Source organism: Pieris rapae, chromosome 12 (genome assembly GCF_905147795.1).
Source record: "Pieris rapae chromosome 12, ilPieRapa1.1, whole genome shotgun sequence".
Taxonomy (NCBI): Eukaryota; Metazoa; Arthropoda; class Insecta; order Lepidoptera; family Pieridae; genus Pieris; species Pieris rapae.
Genome location: NC_059520.1, coordinates 10165550 through 10185116, shown reverse-complemented (window position 1 = coordinate 10185116; position 19567 = coordinate 10165550). Strand labels below are relative to the sequence as shown.

Genomic DNA, 19567 nt, shown 5'->3' with positions numbered 1-19567 from the left:
AAACTTTCTTATTCAAGAATTCCAACTTTAATATTTATGCAAATTAGCTACTTTGTTACGCTTCTAAGCCACTAAAATAAACTACTTGCTACAGCGGTTTATTTCTTTTGGTGTTGCTGAAAATTTATTTCCATTCTTAAGATATCCTATATAAAACTATATATGTATATGAATTTCGCTAATTAACTTCAATTGTACAATGAAACAAAACTTCTAGTGATTAGACAATTATACTTAATGGCAAAAAACTGACTTCTTTGGAACCAAACACCGACCACACACATACGGAACGCAAAAGCTACCCAAAATACACACATTATCCGCCCAATGCTTTTTCGCCTTCAGAGGCTCTTTCAGCTTTAACTTTCTTAAAAACATCTTCTCAACCCATCCTATGCTGAAATGCAAAAGAATCTTATTGTACAAAGTTTAAGTATATACAGAGTTGCCAGTTCCTTCATAATGGAAATATTTCGATGTGTTCAGAAGCCGAGAGCGGGGTTTTAATTACTGTTACAGGTTCTTGTCAATCAGTGTTCGCTTTTTATCACGGCATGATAAATCTCCGCCACCGAAGTTCAATTAGCTGTCGCGTAGAAGAAATTTATTGTACTACAAGTTTCTCACAGTTTTCTAAATGTTTTAAATAGTATTTAATACTCAATTTCATGGGAACAAACATGTGAAAAATAATGTATGCTAGAAACACTAAGCATTTTTACAACTATATATATAGAAAACATTTTGTCGAAATTAATACGTATATTTGAATTTTTCTCAAAACAGCACAAATGAAAATCCTATATAATTTAACTTCTAATAAATTCATTGTCTGGAACTACAAGTCCTTTAGCTGAATGCGCTTCATAAATCTTATTTTCTCTAACAAGAATTGTTTTCGCGGACATAAAAAGATTGCGATAAGGCGGGCAATATGAATGGAAATAACATTTAAGCGGCGATTCCGCGGACGACTCTCTCGGCCTTGTAAGGAATTCATTTCATGCAAATCGGCCCCGCTCTTGCCCCCTATCTAATGATACTTTGCGGCTTGCTAGGCAGATAATCGAGAAAGATTGTCGTCATATAAGCAGCATTTAGTATTCGCTTCAACAAAGCTATCGCCAATTCAAATGGTAAATAGAAACTGCAGTCGGTTCTACATAAACGGATAGTCGAATCAACTTAAATTTTTAACAACACGTTAAAATACTTTTTTCTAAAATTTTAGTCCATAAAGTATATCGTGTTACTATATACGTTTAGGAATGCATCCTACAAACATCTATAATTTGAGCAGCAAAGGCAACAGCAAGGAAATCGCTCGTTTGTTCTTTCCTAAATGGTAGGGTTTCTGATTATTCGACAGTTCAGAGACGTGATAATAAGCCGGGCAAAACTCAGGCCTGATGAGTACTTGCGATTAAATATAATAAGCGATTTAGAAGCGGATGAACCGTTTGCGTTTAGATTAGTCGCGTCAATGGGATCATCAAAACTCAATGTAGATGATAAGGTATTTTAGAGTTTCTCTCACGGCCTCCATAATCAATTAAAATTACGCGCAATTCATTTAATTTTACGTCTCTCTTAACAAAATTTGAGTTTCAAAGTTTATTACAATGCGATATCTGTACACTTATTACTCCCACCAACAATGGCCCTGATCCGGCAAATTCTAATCAAACCGCCAATGTTTTTCTTTGCTTATCGAGTTATCGGTTTCGGTTTGTTAAGCTGAATCAGATTCGTGAGTCAGTCGGATCTATACATTCGTCATATACGGTTAAGTACCCAACGTTGTATATGAACGACTTCTTTGAATAGAATCTCGATTTGTCAAAATTCTGACGAATATTTCTGATTTTGTTTGTTACGTTAGGATAGATTGCTTACGAGACGAAGTCGGTTGAGACAAAACAATAGAAAATAAGAATTGTTTGCAAGTGGCCGCGAGCTGGCGACTTCAGATTAAACAGAAACTTCGTCCGCCCGCGGATATTATCCCGGATGTCGAGCTGGTCCCAACAGGGCAGATAAAATGAGCCAAATGTAACTTTACTTTATATGAAAGACTGAGATTGTTCACGACTTCGTATGTGTGTGTGAGAATATTTATTACCTACGTTTAAGATTTTGTAGTCAAGTTATAAAGAAGACCCAATAATAACGGAGACAAAAGGAATGACAATGAAAACAATGGAAAAACATGGAAAGAATGGCATAAAGGCCAAGGAACTGTAACCATTCGTTTGTGGTTTTTATGGGTACTTGTAGGTACTTTGTAAACAAGTTAACTCTTTCGCTAAGTCGAAAAAGAGTGCACCCGTGGTTTTAAAGAGGTATTAATCCCAGAAAGGAAGGAAAGGAAGATAAGGGTATGATGAAAGCAGGAATGGGACATTCTACATCAAACTGCTTATCGGGAGAAGCCTCTATTCTAGGGAAGCGCCGTATCAACCTGTGCCTGTATTTATTCTCAAAATTGTGATAAATAAGTTTCGTGACATTTCTTGTAGGTATTTGAACCGCGACTTAACCCGAATCCACTACTGAGTAGGAACAAAAGTTGGCAAAACTTAGAACTGCAGTCACAATTGATTACTTTAATATTTCTTCAATACAAATGACATCAAATTACATTTTTAATATTACAATTGACTATCAAAATAGCCTTTTAGTTGTAGAACAAATAATTAATATTGGCAAATCAAATAAGCAACAGGTATTGAATTAATCTTTGGTGTTGTTAATTTATGTGCTCTGTGACATAACTACCATGGCAGTTGACAGTGACGCCATTGCCTCGACTTATATATTGACGGAGCGAATATCTGAAACTAGTTTAAATGAGTTTCGGTTACAGAAATATTCGTAGAGCATTCAAACCACAAGCGAGTCATCAATCAATTTTTGATAAGGAACGAGACATTACATTTTGAATCATTCATCACTCGTTTCATTAGTCGTATAAATTCGCTCCGTGGGGCATGGGACTATACAGAAATAGTGAAAAGAAAAGAAATATTACTTATTTCTTTAGTCGACAACGCGGTAATCACATCTGCTTTTGTTCGTTTTGGCCCTTTCATTCCCTTAATCGCGTTATTTCGGGACTTCGAATGTATCACTGGGCTTGAGTGACTAGTGAAAGCGATTTATACTAAAAAGAAAAAATAGATCTCAGGTAAAACCTAGAATCGCAGAACACGAAGTGGTTTTTAACGCATAAAAGTCAGGAATAATTTCTACATACATTCCAAGTATCATTATTATTATATATTTAAACATAAATTTGTGGGTGACTTTAATTAGTTTTTTAATCTAACAAGCTTGTATTGTTTAACGAAATAACATTAGGTACTTACTATGAATATCTTTAAAAAATTGTGTGAAAAGTCTTTGGCTGGGACCACAAACAGGCGGGTTCCACAGGAAAGCGGAGAGGAAGGAAGACCGTCTGGTCCCGACGTACGCTATCAAACATACTTTTGTATATGTAGCTAATTATATTTATACCAATTTAACTTTGCATTCACTGGTATTATTTAATATTGTGATAAGTTTGTCTTCCCGACTTTTTCGCAATAATTATCGCATTTTCTAATGAATTCTTAAATGATATAAATCACAGTAGAAGTTGTAGAATTATGAATGGATTGACATGAAACAAGAATAGCCAAATGATGAAAAGAACTTTAGCGCGCTTAAGCGTCTGGGCGCATAAAAATATTAAGGCTAAAGAAATAAAAAACTGATATTATTATTATTATGAATGGTTTGCTTATTGTAAAGCTATTATAGGGACGACTCGACAGTTGATAATCGATAAGAATCGTTTCCTCTCGCGTGTACAAGACACACAACTCATATAAAATTACGCGGTTCCGTCCGCTTCCCCTTGTTTATAGGCGTTCGTGTTGAAACCGACAGACTTAACGATTCCGGCGTTATTTATATACTTATTTATAGTCCGAGATCAAAGGGCGAAAATGTAATTTTATTTAATCCATAAATAGTTGTAATTTAATAAATAGTTTGTGTTTTTGAATGGGTTAAGAGATAAGATCATTAATGTCGTGAGCTTTACTGACTTATTTTCAGCACGGTAGTATTACTGATACTTTTTGCATTTTATATGGCCAAAAAAGAGCAGGGTTATGCTAGCTGTAAGTCAAAAGTGTCTCGGACAAATCTTCACTTTTCTGAATAATACCGTCTGTAATCATTTAATCTTTAAAAATCCGCCAACAGTGAAAAGGCAAAAATGCAAACTCGTAGCCATATTTAAAAACCTGCCAAGTATATTTAAAGCTGGCCCAGTTTCCCGCTTAATCCATAATTAAACATTTCCCAGGATATAACTGTCTTATACTTTTATTTAATCCAGAGTTATCGTTCGCGTAATCTCTTTCATTAGAGACGAGGCTTAAGGCTCTATTTATATTCATTATAACGCCATCTCGCGATTTACATATTAAAACAAAATCATTGTAAGGGTAAAGGATTAAACCGGGAAAACAATGGTGCGATAAGTCCGAGAATACGTCGGGCACGTCTCCATAATGCGGCTTACTTGTAAAAGTTCGCTTTTAGTCATCCAAAATATGCACATAGCACTTTGGCTTCAAAAGTATTTAGAGAAGTTATTAAATAATAATATTAAAACTCACATACATATATATTTAATCTTTACAAATAAACTGATTATGCTAGTATCTATCTTTCTTCAGATCAAAGGAAAAAGCTGGAGGAGGTCCAGCTGTTTCCAAAATTCTCTATCCACGGCTTTCAATCTCCATTCGCTTCCTGCTAACGATTCTAAATCTTCTATCCACCTTTTTTAAGGGCGCCCTCTTCTTCTTCTTCAATTTGGTTTTTCCCTCGTCTTTTTAAAAAGTTATATGTAATATGTATTTGTTATTCAAGTGGGAATCTATAAAATTGTTGACTAAATAAAAAATAAACGAATAAAACCTGTTATAGGAACGATGTCATAAACGAAATGAACGGAAATGCTAAAGCCTTTTCATTTGGATACAAATATTCATCGGTGAAACCATTTCCATATTAAACAAAAGCATTAAGCTAAGGTTGAGCCCGTTAAACAATAGCCCGAATAAAGATGGCCGCCATTTCCCGGGAAAAATTTTAAACTAGCAACACCATTAGTGCACGACGCAGTTTTGCATCTAATTTAAATTTTTACCCCGGGATTGCATTTGTTCTTAATACGTGTTTTGGTGTTATTATCTTGTAATATTCATTTATATAAATGCCTGCAGGTGATATAAGAAAAATATTACAACATCCGAGATAGATAAAACTACTAAAGAAAAATCGTTAAAAATGCAATCTGAGGCCAAGGCAAAGTGTTGCGGTCACGCATTACAAGATTATTATTATTTTCACTTGAATTTTATATTAAATTCTTTTTATTTATTTAGACTTTTCTTATGTTTTACTTCTTAACAGTTCAGAAACAGGGCTTTTGAATTAAAAAAAAAAAATGGTAGTAGTGATTTAAACAATTTTTAAATAAAGTCATATCTTCGCTAAGTCTGATGATATGCATTAAATGACTTTATCATAAAAGCCTGTCTTGAACATACATAACAACAACAGTTTAGCAGATGTCATAACCACATTGCTTTTTTATTATGCTCAGCCGAGCGTTTCGTAAAACAATGTATCCCCAACGAAAACGTACACCACATAAAATGTAAATACGTATCTAAGAGCCGTGGCATTTGAGCGCTCCCCTCACTGAAACAAAAGCCTGACTTTTAGCCGGCTTAATTAGAATGTCAACGACACTTATTAATCAAAACGCTGTTTATAGTCTATTTCGGGTAAACACAATACATGTTATTTTATATTTGTATTTATATAAATTTATTGCACATGCCTCTAAACAGGCGCATAATAATATTGATTTTCACACAGACTATATAAAATGTATTACTTTAATTTTGAGCGCTATTTCAAATAATTGTGCTGAGCCTCTCATTATAAATTTAACGCCGTTAACAAGTTCTTATACGCCTACAGTAATTTATTAAATATCTCGTAAGATATTATTTATGATTATGAGAAAAATAATATTAAATCTCCACGTAAATATTCAATTTGAATTACTTAAACCTAAGCGTAGTATTGCAATAGGGGTAAATAAATTGAGACTTGAGTGTAATAAGTAATATATTATTAATTCGTATCTCGTAAAACATCAAATAGAATTTTAATAAATTATTTAATCTACATCTCTGTTTCATTGTACGACCCTCAATTTAATAGCTGAAATTTGAACTAACACGCAATTTTAACTTTATTAATTGTGGGTCATTGAATCTTTTTAAATAGACATGAGTATAATAATATAGACTTAGTCTAGCTATTCAAAGGGGAACGCTGCCAGTATCTTCGGAACCTTGCCTAAAGGGACTTCTTTTAATAATATTTTTTAATAATTAAATTTTAAGATTAGTTATTAGGTATATTTTTATGTATTCTGTTATTTGTTTTGCATAAAGATATAGACTTCAATTTTCATTTTAGGAAATACTATTGTTGAGGTAATGATAACTGAATAAATTGATAAGGGCGAAATTATTGAAGCTTTACACAGGTTCCATTATTTGACTAAGACTATTCATCTTAAAATAATAATAATTGAAGATAGAACTTGTGCTCGTTAGGCGTTAGTTTGAGCTACAAACTATTCGAGCTGGTTGCACAACTGAAAATCCAATCCAATAAAAGCTACAATTCAAGTTTTATATCAACCACAAGACTAATTATTATTATATTAATATACAGTCTTCCGGTCTCAGGTTAGTTAACCAAATATCTATATACAGTTAGTTAGCTAGCAGTTAAAATAAACAGAACAGAGATGCCAACCAATAACGCTGATATCCAGAAGCCGTATTTAAATGTCGTTTAAGTAGGCTAATGTAAACAGTCTCTAGATCAAAGTCAAATCGTCTGGTTAGAAATTCCAATGTCCGTTACTCTTCAGTTTATCGCTCTTCACGCAATGTAATTAAGTTAAGGATCTTACCCACATCACCGGCGGTGTCATCAATCATGGTGGGGGAGTACATAAGCCGCGTCACATCGTCACACGGGCATGGCTCGCGGCTACCAGGTGTGCGGACCAGATGCCGCCACCCACTACCCGAGAAACAACACCCACAGGCCGGACATTATCGATTTGGTGGTGCATAACCGGCCTGATCTCTACCTGGCGCAGGAGGTCCTGATGGACGAATACCAGTCGGACCACCAACCAGTGCTGTGCCTTCTCGCGGGGGCACCATCCCCGCCCGCACGCAGCTGGAGGGTCACCGACTGGAACGCCTTCGAATCGATACTCGAAGGCGCCACCGCGCCAGGCCCACCGGACACGACACCAGGCGCCGTTGACGACATGGCGGAGTCCATGACGCGGCAACTCCAGGCAGCTCTGGCGGAAGCAACGACCACGCGTCCGCCGGAGGTAGTACGCGAGGACCTAGCCCCGTTCGTGCTGCGGCTGATCAGCCAGAAGCGCGCGCTCAGGAGGCAGTGGCAGCGCAATCGCTGCCCCGTGCTGAAGACAAAGCTGAACCGCCTCGCCGAACGGGTCAAGAACGAGTTGGCCGCCCACGCCCAGCGCTCCTGGGAGCAAGCGCTGGGGGAGGCGACCACCGAGCCCACACGCCTCCACCAACTCTGCCGCCGCCTCTATAGGACTCCAGAGCCGAAGCGTCCGCTACGCGACGGCAACGGCGCCATCACCTATGACGACAACGATCGGGCCGAAATCTTCGCCGAGCACCTCCAGCGCCAATTCTCACCGAACGCCGCGGCATGCCCAGCGCGCGTGGCCGAGGTCGAGAGCGCTGTCGAGGGCTGGCTAGCTCGCCCGATCCCACCCGATGACGACCCCATTGCCTTTTCGCCTTCACAAGTGCGGAAGGCGATACTCCGGCTGCCACTGAAGAAGGCGCCGGGACCGGACGGCATCACCCACCAGGCGCTGCGCCACCTACCCATGAGGTGGATAGTCGCGCTGGCGCGCCTCTTCACGGGGATCATCCGGTCCCTACACTTCCCCAGTACCTGGAAAGAGGGCAAGGTGATCCTACTGCCAAAGCCCGGAAAGGATTACACCCGACCGGAGAGCTACCGGCCTATCACCTTGCTCTCAACTCAGTCGAAGCTGTTCGAGAGGCTGTTGCTGCAGAGGACCTACAAATACCTGCAGCCGAGGCCCGAGCAGTTCGGCTTCCGCGGCGAGCACAGCACCACGCTGCAGCTGACGAAGGTGCTCTTCACTGCAGCCGCGGCCCTCAACAAGAAGGAAGGGGCCGCCGCCGTGATGCTGGACATGGAGAAGGCCTTCGACCGTGTCTGGCACGATGGCCTCGTGCTGAAGCTCGCCGAGTCTCCACTGCCCCGCCGTATAGTCGCCGTGCTCCGCGCCTTTCTCACCGACCGCACGTTCTACGTTGCGACGGGAGAGGCTGCGTCGAGACCGCGACCCATCACGGCGGGCGTCCCACAGGGCAGCGTGCTATCGCCGCTGCTGTACACTACTTACACGGACGACGTCCCCTGCCCGAGCGGGTGTAGCCTGGCCCTCTTCGCCGACGACACGGCGTACGTGGCCACCTCGCTCAACACCAAGGCAGCAGCGGCGAAGCTCCAACGCGCTCTGGACCTCCTGCCAGAGTGGCTGAACAAGTGGAGACTAGCCGCCAACCCTACCAAGACACAGGCGATCGCCTTCGGCCGGAGTTGGTTGCCGCCGCCCCTGCGATTCCTGGACCAGGACGTGCCGTGGAAGACGCCGGTCACCTACTTAGGGGTCACCATCGACCGGAATCTGACCATGCGGCACCACGTCAAGAGGATCGTAGGAAGAGCGAAGGGGGTGTCGAGCAAACTCCGCCCCCTATTCACCGGCAACATACCCATCCGTACTAAGCTCGCGCTGTACAAGCAGTACGTGCGCCCACATCTCACGTACGCGGCGCCGGCGTGGTACTCCTACACTAAGGAGGCCCACCGGCAGAGACTGCGCGCCGTGCAGAACACATGCCTGAGGCGCGCAGTGGGGGCCCCCCGCTACGTGAGAAACGCCACCATAGCGCGAGACCTGCGGATGGAGTCCATCGACGAGTTCGTCGCGCGACTCGCGAAGGGGATGTTCGATCGAGCGGATGGCTCTCAGCATCCCCATCTCCAAAACATCGCGCCATGGCACTCCAGGCCGCCAGATCGCCTGCGGTATCCGCGTGAGCTACTCTCCGCGGATGCCGATACCACCGGACATGACACCAGGGCAGCAGCCGCGGCTTCGACCGCTGGTCGCCTCGCTGGGCCTCCCCCGGGGCTACCGGGGGTCTCACCCGGCGGAGCTTGACCGCGAGCCGCGCAGCGCGCTGCCCGATACCACCGACCACGACACCAGGGTCAAGTCGAGATTACTCCTTGACCCCACACTACCACCGGATTGACACCCCGGACAAGACCCCATCGGCTGCGCGCAGCGAGTCGAGCCATTGTTCCTCGCGCGCAGCAGCCCCCACCAAGGGCTATTAGCCCGCCCCCGTACCGCCCTGTATCAGCAGGGCGCGAACAAACAATCCACCCGATAGAGACCCATACTCGAACGGGTTTAAGCATCCCCCTTGCGAGGGAGGATGTAACAATTACAAGTCAAAAGTCACACGGGCATTTCTTCATTAGATGCCGTCGCGATCGGACGTAACTTATGTATTAATCATACCACTATTACCTTATAATGTCGCACTCGTCGCCCCTTAATGACGTTGCATGATCGTAATTTATCAAAGCGATCGGATAGGAAATGAAGCTTCCACGCGTAGATTTATTTTAAGTTAGACATTTCGATTGATGAGAACGTGTCAATGGTGATAGAATCACGCGTTGCATTACAAAGAATTGACGAATTTTAACGCCAAATGAACACAAATTACTGTGTGAACTTAAACAAATAATAAACGCAATTCGAAACTAGCAAAATAATTGTGTTAGAATATAATTTTTGATGTAATAAATCAGGCGTTGGGGTTACGTGAGCCCGTCGCGTGCAGGTCGTAGATTCGATGCCCGTGATACGCACGCGACGCCCCGGGTCCCTACTAATTATCTGCCACGAAAATATATAATCTGTTTCCTTGTTATTTTTAAAATCAACTATTTGACCAATAAATTATTAACCTAAATATGACAATAATTGCAAATAAATATTATAAATACATTCTAATGAAATAATTTATTTTATTTATCGCATTCGCAAAATGCCAATAGATGAGACCATATCGGATAGGCATTGTTAAACGCGCAATTATCTGATAAACCTCTTAAAGTAACGTGTCTCGATAAAATGTAAGACATCTCATTTAAGATAAACAAAAACTGGGTACGTGCGAATTCAAATAGGGTTGCCGATTAACACTTATACGTTTAGGAAAATATTACCGTTAAACAAAACAACACCAACAGACGATATATACGTACATTATAAAAATAAATAAAATGATAAACCACCAAAATTAATAATATGTGCATGCACAAAGCAGGAACGTTCTATTTAAAATATAAAATGATTTAAAAATAATAAGTTTTTAATTTATTGTGTATTTATTTAATAGTAATTGTATCGCGTTCCAAGGCATACAAGTCGCGGCGATATTTTCCAGAAAAAACATACTTTGACTTGAAATATTATAATTTTGAGAAGTACAGCGTGACAGCCCTAAATACAGGTTCAATTTAAATGGACAAGTTCATTGAGAAACGGTTGGGTTTTTTATATTGGAAAAGGATTTGTCCACTTCTCAATTAATGTACGTACTTACTTAATATTTCAAAGAAATTTAAGGTATACATTCTTCATATTGATTCGTACACCGGAAATAATTCCACAAACAATTCCATAATGTAAGTTTGCGATCGTCCCCTCGCGAGGCATATCGGGCCGTAATTCAATAATTTCTGGGCGAACTATCACAGACAATGCCCCGCACTTCCGTCCGTCGGAAACGCTCCGAAATTCCACCGGTACCTATCTATTTTATGAGGAAATGAAAGAAAGTATAACTTGTATGAAATAAGTATAACCTCTTAATTATAATTGAACCACCTAAATGGCAGTATGATGACGGTCTCAAAGAGCCTTCTTGTTTGTCTACTTTGAATATTGTAAAGAAAATCTCGAAGCTCCCGATACCGATCAGCTAATACCAGTAATGGACCGGACCGCGTCTATTTTCCGAGCCGTTAACACCAGATAACGAACCGATCGCTTTATGGCCCAAGATCGGGCTTCAGTTAATATACGCGGCGCTTAAAATTGCGATAAGCCCGGAAGATCGAAGATTTCACGGGATTTGTGGAAAATTTTAGTGTAAATGCGGAAACGGAAGCTTTGAATATGGCCTTATCTGGGCTGAGCTTTGGCTTACTACTGATTTGGTGATTTGAAAAAGTTTTACTTACCAGGGCGTGTGTTGTGAAATGAAATCATAACCGCCGTATCTGGAACAAAAGATATGAAATAAGTCAGTCAGTATTTCGTTTCAGTTGAATAACTTGCTTTTTCCTAACTCGTTATAATTTCAAAATGACTAAGGGGCGAAGATAAATTTAAGTAAAACATGTTCAATTGGATATTCAACGTTAAATGCTATAGTTATGACAAATCCTGGTTGAAGCTAAAAACTAGCGATAACCGTCAGTCACGCGAGTGACTCGTAGTGACTAATCAATCACGCAGAGCCGCAACGGGCGTGCTCACAGCCCTGTTCATGTTATCAGAGGCTCGGGGTGACACTGTCTAGTTCAAAATGTATGGACTATCTTTAACTTTGAATTTTGTATTTGAGTACCAAATGAGATACGTAACACTTTTTCATCAAATAACAGTTACCAGTCTAAAGTATCTTATACCACTTAAACAATCCACTTTTCACGAAAGTATGTGAAGAAGAAAACCTTCACGCTAAGGTCGGCCTACACTAATCGATTGCACAGAAATAGTGTGCAATGAGTTTCGCAGTTGCACTCTTTAATAGGTGACAAAGACGTGCTGAGTGTCCTTACTTACTCTGCATATTCATAATATCAATTTCACTTAACTGATCAATGCTATAATGATTCCCTTGTACACGAACAACAACAAGATGAATATTTTTTATTATAGTAAATATTAGTTATGTAGAATAATGAAACAAAAATTTGCAGATGCTCTATTTGCATTTCTAAACTGCACTGAACTGTGAAATCGCTATTTAAAGCTGTCAAACTTTTCGACTAGCAATCTAAAAGGAATTTGTGGAATAGAAATTCACGAACACAAAACTATCTAATAAAAGTATTTTAATTTAAATCGTATGAGGGGGAAATATGTAGCAACTTGTTGCCAGTCAAACGCCAAAGCATTTGCAGTGTGTAAACGTGATTACGCAAACATTACAATATTTGATGATATCTTGCAATTCGAATTCCTTTGTTACTTAGGGGCAATGTACCACGACATACACTATTTATTTGTTACGGAAAAAGTATTAGAGTGGTAATACTCTGCAAATTCTCTAACTTTCAAATATAGTAACTCATAAATAAACTCATCACGATACGTTAAAATATTAAAGGAGAGAAGCGATTTATATTGAAAAACAAATTTAAAAAAGCTATAAAAACAATAAGAAAGAAACCAATATAGGATGCGCATTTAATTATCTGTTAAACTGCTGACCTCAGCGCTGATTGTTTGCTCGCCGCAACCTGGCAACATTGAGAGCACTACAAAGTTATGTATATATACAAATATATCATATGCATGGGATAACTACGAGATTTTAAATGTCGGTATTGCTGCGACCGCGACCCGGGAAAAGTCAGACAAACCCGGGTGATCCCAGGCACTCCCGGCCAAACTCAGCGGGACCCCGGATTCGGACCCGGGACTAATGTTGCGGTCATCGGACAAATAGTCTGATTAACTAAGCGGGAAGCTCCTGCTTTTTATACGACCCTGGTAGCTTGATTGATTCGGATGAATTACGAAATACAGGTTTAGTTTGATTTAAGCTTCAGAAAATTAAACAAAAATGTATTATTTATTTATTTATTTATTTATTTACACTTCGTTGCTAAAGAAATACAAATAACACAGTATATAATATAAATTACAAGGGATGCAACGGGCCTATGTATTGTTATCATTAAAAATATATTTGACATTTCTAGTTTTCAGAATTGAATATCAGTAAACATTCTAGTCTTGGGAATTGAATCCAGGAAATCCGTCGCGCCAGTACCGTTGCGTCACTGCACATAACGGGACAGTGCATTCACATTGATATTACGAACAACAAAAAGGTTCAATTATTACGACCGGAACACAGAGATTGCTTTAATTCCATAATGATTGTGAAACGTATAATAGAACGACCATGTAAGTAATACGCGGAATCAAACAAAACGTCGAGTACCAGAGGCCATCTCGAGTTGGACGCCACAGCGGATTACATAGTCATCATTCATATTCTTTGCGGCGTCACGACCGGCCTCAGGCTTAATCTAATTTGAGATTTATCCGGCCAACTAAAGAGCACCGGCAACCAGACGAGAGCACGACTCGGAGGGCACTTGGGAAACCCACCGGGTAGCACCTCGGAGGCGCGTGAGGCCGCATTAACCGACCTATTTAGGTATTCACCTCTTTGAATATTTTTAGCTGACGACGCCGTGTCTTTAATCGTAGCTTATATCATAAAGAGATCTAAGAAAGCGCAATTAGCAGTACAAAGGTAAATGAAATTAAACCAGACGACGAAAATAATGAGCGTTTTGCAAAATTGTAACTTATTACGAACTTACGAAGCGGTGGTCCGCACTTAGTTAAATGACATTTTATTTGAATTAAAGCATAAAACGCAATTTCAGATTACGTACAAAGCGAATTAAGTTTTTGGTGGTATTAATAACTGCTCAGTGATCCGTGGAAATAAAGTGGGGTCATGCAAAATAAAGAGAATAATAAAAGGAATATTCATCCATTAACATGGACATAACTTGCATTAAAACGCTAAAATTCATCTTGTAAAGGCCCGATCAGAATGTTCGTGTGATTGAAAAGAGGTTTTTTTTCACGAAAGACTTGCCAAATGAGATCTTTTGCCGAGAAATGAAGCTCGTTAGATGTACACGGTACATTCAATTCCAAACAAATGACGGGGAAAAAGTTCCCGCTTCAGGTGAGGCTGGCATTAACCAGATTGATGGTGCGACCCTCACTTACCGTAATTAAAACCTTTCAAACATTTACTCGGCAGTCGGTTTCACGAGTCTCCCGTTTTGATCGAGTTGCCTGATAACGTTGAAAGAGGTAATTATATTTTTTATAACAACAATGAATTGTTTATTAAAATGCCTTATTTGAAGTCTTTTTCTTTAGAAGCAGTCGGTCGTGGAACATCCAGTTCTAATAAAATATGATATCATTAGAGTAGGTGTGATTCACTGCGTTCAACTCTGAATCTACGAGCAGAGCAAGGCAATTACATGCGATTACAAAATCCTCTATACAGTGCACATTAATGTTTATTGCCTCTGTAGAACGACTATGAATTATCAACGATAACTGTTTAATGCACCAGCGACGGCCGTGTAAACACGATCTAATGGTGTAATATGTTGTCCATTGAGTTGAGTTATGAATCTTTTGTACATTTTCTTTGTATTCATGTGTTATAAAATATATACATTAAAGAGAATCGTTACAGCAGAGGTTACGTCTACTAATTTGTTTTATTCGTCCGCAACTCACACTAATTTTATTCCCATATGTTAATCCTCATTTCTCTTCCGTCGAAATTCTTATTTGATTTGAATAAGTTCGTCCTTGGAAGTTAACGCGAGTTCGTAACAGAGGTGCGACACATGCGCCACAAATGGGGCCATTCTTTATTCACTTAGCCAACTCGCGACTAACATTATCGCCATCGCCTCACTTTTTCATATTGAATAAGCTGTGTAAAAGGTTACTTTATAATCTTGGTTCACGAGATGTAAACTAATATGTATGCAACGGCGGATTAAAGGTTAAGCTGTCAAATTAATTGACATATTTAAATAAACATAATGTAGCCAAGTTTTTTCTTGTTATCATCTTTTATGAGTTGCTATTATTGTGCAGCGATGGCCTAGTAACTTCTCTTGATTCTCTTCTAAGATGTCGTAGATTCTATCGCCAGCTATGCGCTGTTCTATTAGCGCATTTATCACCCGCTCTTGAATGACACCGGACTTTTCCATTTGGAAAAACAAAAGGTAATTAAATAGCTATATTAATGTGAGGCCCAGACTTAAAAGGTTGTTATATATCTCGGGTTAGGGAAGTGATGGCGTTTTCGGGACTTGAATAAAATATTATGAATTTATTAAAATAACTGATTATCACTCGTAAATCAAATTAGTTTTATATTTGTAGTCTGAAGTCGTCGGTAGAATGACTAGAAAATACCATCCTCTTTCATAGATGATAAAAGCAATGATATTGCAGGTTAGGTCCGATTCGATTTAGAGCAATTAAGGCCAAAATGTCAACACAACAAAATTAATACTTGAATATTTAATAGCACTACACCTTGGAGGATATTACACGGCTGGCTTGGCCGTTAATTATGCACTATACAATTAGAGTTACCTGCAGATGTAATCCTTTAAGCTTATTGGATTAAGTCTCAAAATAGTATTTGTGTTGTATCGCTAGTTATCATGCGTTTTACTTCCTGTTTTAATTACTGAACTAGTTATGCGTCTCATTTGTTTAACTATTTCATTGAGCCATTATAAGAACAATTTATTCAAGAATATTTCTAAAGAAGAATAAAATTAATCCAAAACTAGGCTCCTACCATCAAATAGACATTTCACGAAATATTTATTTCATAATATTATAAACAATCGTGGAATATGCTCAAAAAGAGTATTAAGAGTATCCATAGCGCTAAATCGTAAACATGAGCTCAACATACACTTTGATCACTTTCACATTATCAAACAGCACAGCCGAATTAGGTATTACTTAGTTAAATGTATTTTAATATTTTGTATTGAGTTGTTTCTTTCGTAAACATTTGAACCCTTTGTATTTATTATGTATTCCATTGGATATATGTGTACTTTAATGGTAGATAGTTTATGCTGTAAGATTTTGAAATAAATAATTGATTCAAATTTTCGCCTGAGAGATGCAGTGACAATACTTGTAAGACTTTACTAAATGTAAACACAAAGACACAGGTGCGACGATAATAGAGTCAAGTGTGGCCACAATTAACACATCCGTTATTCAATAAAGCGCGTTTAAATTGAATAATCGTCGAAGTTACTCTTTAAATGGATGCTAACGGCGATTCTACGGTGGACGAATTTTAAAATGTTTTATTAGGAGCATCTAAGTGACTTAGTGCGACTACTGCCCTATTTAAACAAAAAAGTAGCTAATTTTATCATTTGATAATTTTTGGAATATTAATTAAGTATATTTTTATAGTATATATTTATTAAGGATTTGTTACTCTTGCTAAGCTGGTACTCAAGGTACAAATAAAAGAAAAAGAGACAAGTGGTGGTCTATCCACCTAAGTTTGTCTCTTTTTTGTTTTTCTTAAGGAAACAGCAGGAGAAGACTTTTATCTAAAAATAATGAAATATCAATATGTTTAAGTGTAAAAGTATCTGAAATAAATTATTATTATTAATTTCTTAGTATATCTGTAAATATGTTAATACATTGTTAAGTAAATAATAAACGTCTGAGATGTCAACAAGAACTGTGAACGACGGCTAAACGGCTAATTTGTTTAAGAGGTATTTCCGTTGCATGTCATACGATGACTCCAATTGTCGGTCTAATGATATCTTACTCGACTTCATCTTCATTACATCTTCGGTATTTCATAGAGAAAACGGAAATCATCTTCTCAAAGCACAACACTTTCGGGCGTAACTGAGCTTTAAGATAAAAAGTTGTTGCCAAGGGGGATATCCGTTCTACTTAGACTAGCTCACCTTTAGGGAAAATATCTTCCCGACCAATTGAGCAATTCAGCTCATTATTACCTACAAAATGCAGCTGATGTAACGGAAGCCGAAGGCACTTAAGGAGCTGCAAGAATAACGAGCTGTAATGCATAATATTAGTTCGCTTCATTTTGCACTTTTAATTAACTTCATCTCACGTCCGGATCTCAGACCATCAGCGATCTAAATTTTGGCTCAAATTCATGTCACTAATTTAATAAGAATATTGTAAGAAAGGCACATTTATTAACAATTAATTACATTAACTACAGTGTACATTTTTAATTGTCTCATAAATGTAAATAGGACAAGGAAAACGTTTTGCCTAAAACTTTTGTTGTTTAATCGATAATTTGTAACATTTGGCTCCAGTATTTATCACATGAATGTGTGAACGTCTGCGGGAAATCATTAATATTTAATGCTATCACTGAAGTGGAACAAACAATCTAGTCAAAGAATTATTTAAATTTCTTTATTATTTATAACAGAATTTTCATTTTATATGTACTCTTAACATATTTAAAAATGCATCATCACAATACAACAAAATATCCTCACGACGATTTCATAATGTAAATGTCAATTCATGAGTCGACAAACAAAAACAATGAATTCAATCATTACAATCCATTCAAAATTTTCGACAATCGAATTGATAATCGTTCGACGTCTGTTTGCATTCGCGTGTTTGTTTGTGTCCGCTGATTGCGAGACGTCAAATCGAATAATCGCAATAATTCGATTATCCCGGCAACATCTCTGATGTTTACATCTGCCATTAGCGTCGTAGTTAAATGTGCTGCGGTTATGTAATGGTGTATGATTAATGACTATTCTCTTAGTGTGAGCTCAGGTGTGTAGCTCATGTCGAAATCATAAAGGGTAAGTCGTAAATTTCATAAACACAATTCGAGACATATTATAAAAATAATAGAATATATTATGCTGAGCTGTGTTAACCTGGTGCATGAGCTTGGATAACGTTAAGTAAATTAAGAGTTAAGTTTTCTTTCTATCATCGTGTTAACGAGGACAAGGTAGATATGTGATGGTGGTGTCAAGTGGTGACCACCACAAAATAAAAAGTGAGAAGCGTGTTGGTTGTACCCAAATGCTTCACAACTTATTTTCTTTCATTTAGTAAATTAACAAGTCGAGCTACGAAGAAGAGAAGGAAGGGCTTTAAACAAAAGCATTAAAGAAAAAAACACAAATGACACATGCGGCGGTCTCTTCCAGGCAACCCTAGTAAGAGAAAAAAATTAATATGATAAGTAAACTGCAAATTATTCATTCTGATCATAATCTTAAACCACGGATTCGCGCAATCAACTGTTCAAACGCAAAAATATCTTCGGTAAATAATACGGAGCGCCCAATTAGGCTGTGCGGTAATCACTTGTCAAAATAGCTTCAGCGACGTGAAATATGACGTAATGCCTTAGTATAAAGGCTAAAAATTGACTACAGTAAAATATTCATCTTCTTTCCCCATGTAATTATATTAATGATAACTGTTTTAAGTACAATACATATACATGATGTTATTTAAAATATCAGAATCGTATACTACATTTATAGATTGTTGATGTTTAAGACTAAATAAGACTAATAATTTAGTTAAGAAAAAAGTTGTGGTTTGAAGGTTTCCAAGTTTAGAAGTCTCTTCGCTTGTTGAGTTAATAAAGAAATGTTTTCATACTATAGACTATGGAGGAGGCTTTTAATATAAAAGTTTGTTAGCAATGACTTGAGTAGGCCCGACCGCAATGTGTCAGCCCAACTTTGAAACGATTGTTTCAACTTATCACAATAATAAGATTTTCTTCAAATGATAAATTGAAATTCATCAAATTACATTAATTTCGTTGCTTTAATTTGTTAGTCGTTATCTACAGTTGGTCTACACATAAACAGATAGGTACAGATAAACAACACACAAAATGGAATATGAATATTCAATAACCAAATAAGATTTTTATATACAACAATGAACTAGATAATAGATACTATTAAGATATTGTAGGGCCGAGGTCATTGCCTTGACTTGTATAGGAAATGATGACTTGGCAATCATCTCGCTACTAATATGAGCGCCGTCTCATAAGCTATGAGAATGATACAAACACATCTTCGAATTTTGTTCATAAGCTTCGCTGGCTAAAAAATATATGCGTAGGTATATATATCGCAACAAAAGGCAAGTAATTAAAGCTACACATACATTAACACCTAACCACTGAACACTTCGCCACGTGCGTGACTGGTATATAATTAAAAAGTCACACAATTCCCCAAAACATGTACATAACATATAAGAACGCTCACCTGCGAACAAATATTTACTCCAGTTAAGTGGGTTCCATTCCGTTCATATGAAAAAACTTGTAAAGCTCTTTATTCATTGAAAGAGGCTCTCAGACGCGTCCTAACAGATATAATGAATAGGGAAAAT

The 19567-nt window shown here is 38.3% G+C and overlaps 1 protein-coding gene across 3 annotated transcripts in view; it reads right to left on the bottom strand.

Annotated features, from left to right (window-relative positions):
- Window positions 1–19567, bottom strand: part of LOC110996691 (slit homolog 3 protein) — a 121637-nt gene that overhangs the window by 76299 nt on the left and 25771 nt on the right. For all 3 annotated transcript variants that reach the window (XM_022264503.2, XM_045630601.1, XM_045630602.1), the window contains one exon: window positions 11515–11553. The gene's annotated coding sequence lies outside the window, so the exon portion shown is untranslated. The remainder of the gene's footprint in view (window positions 1–11514; window positions 11554–19567) is intronic.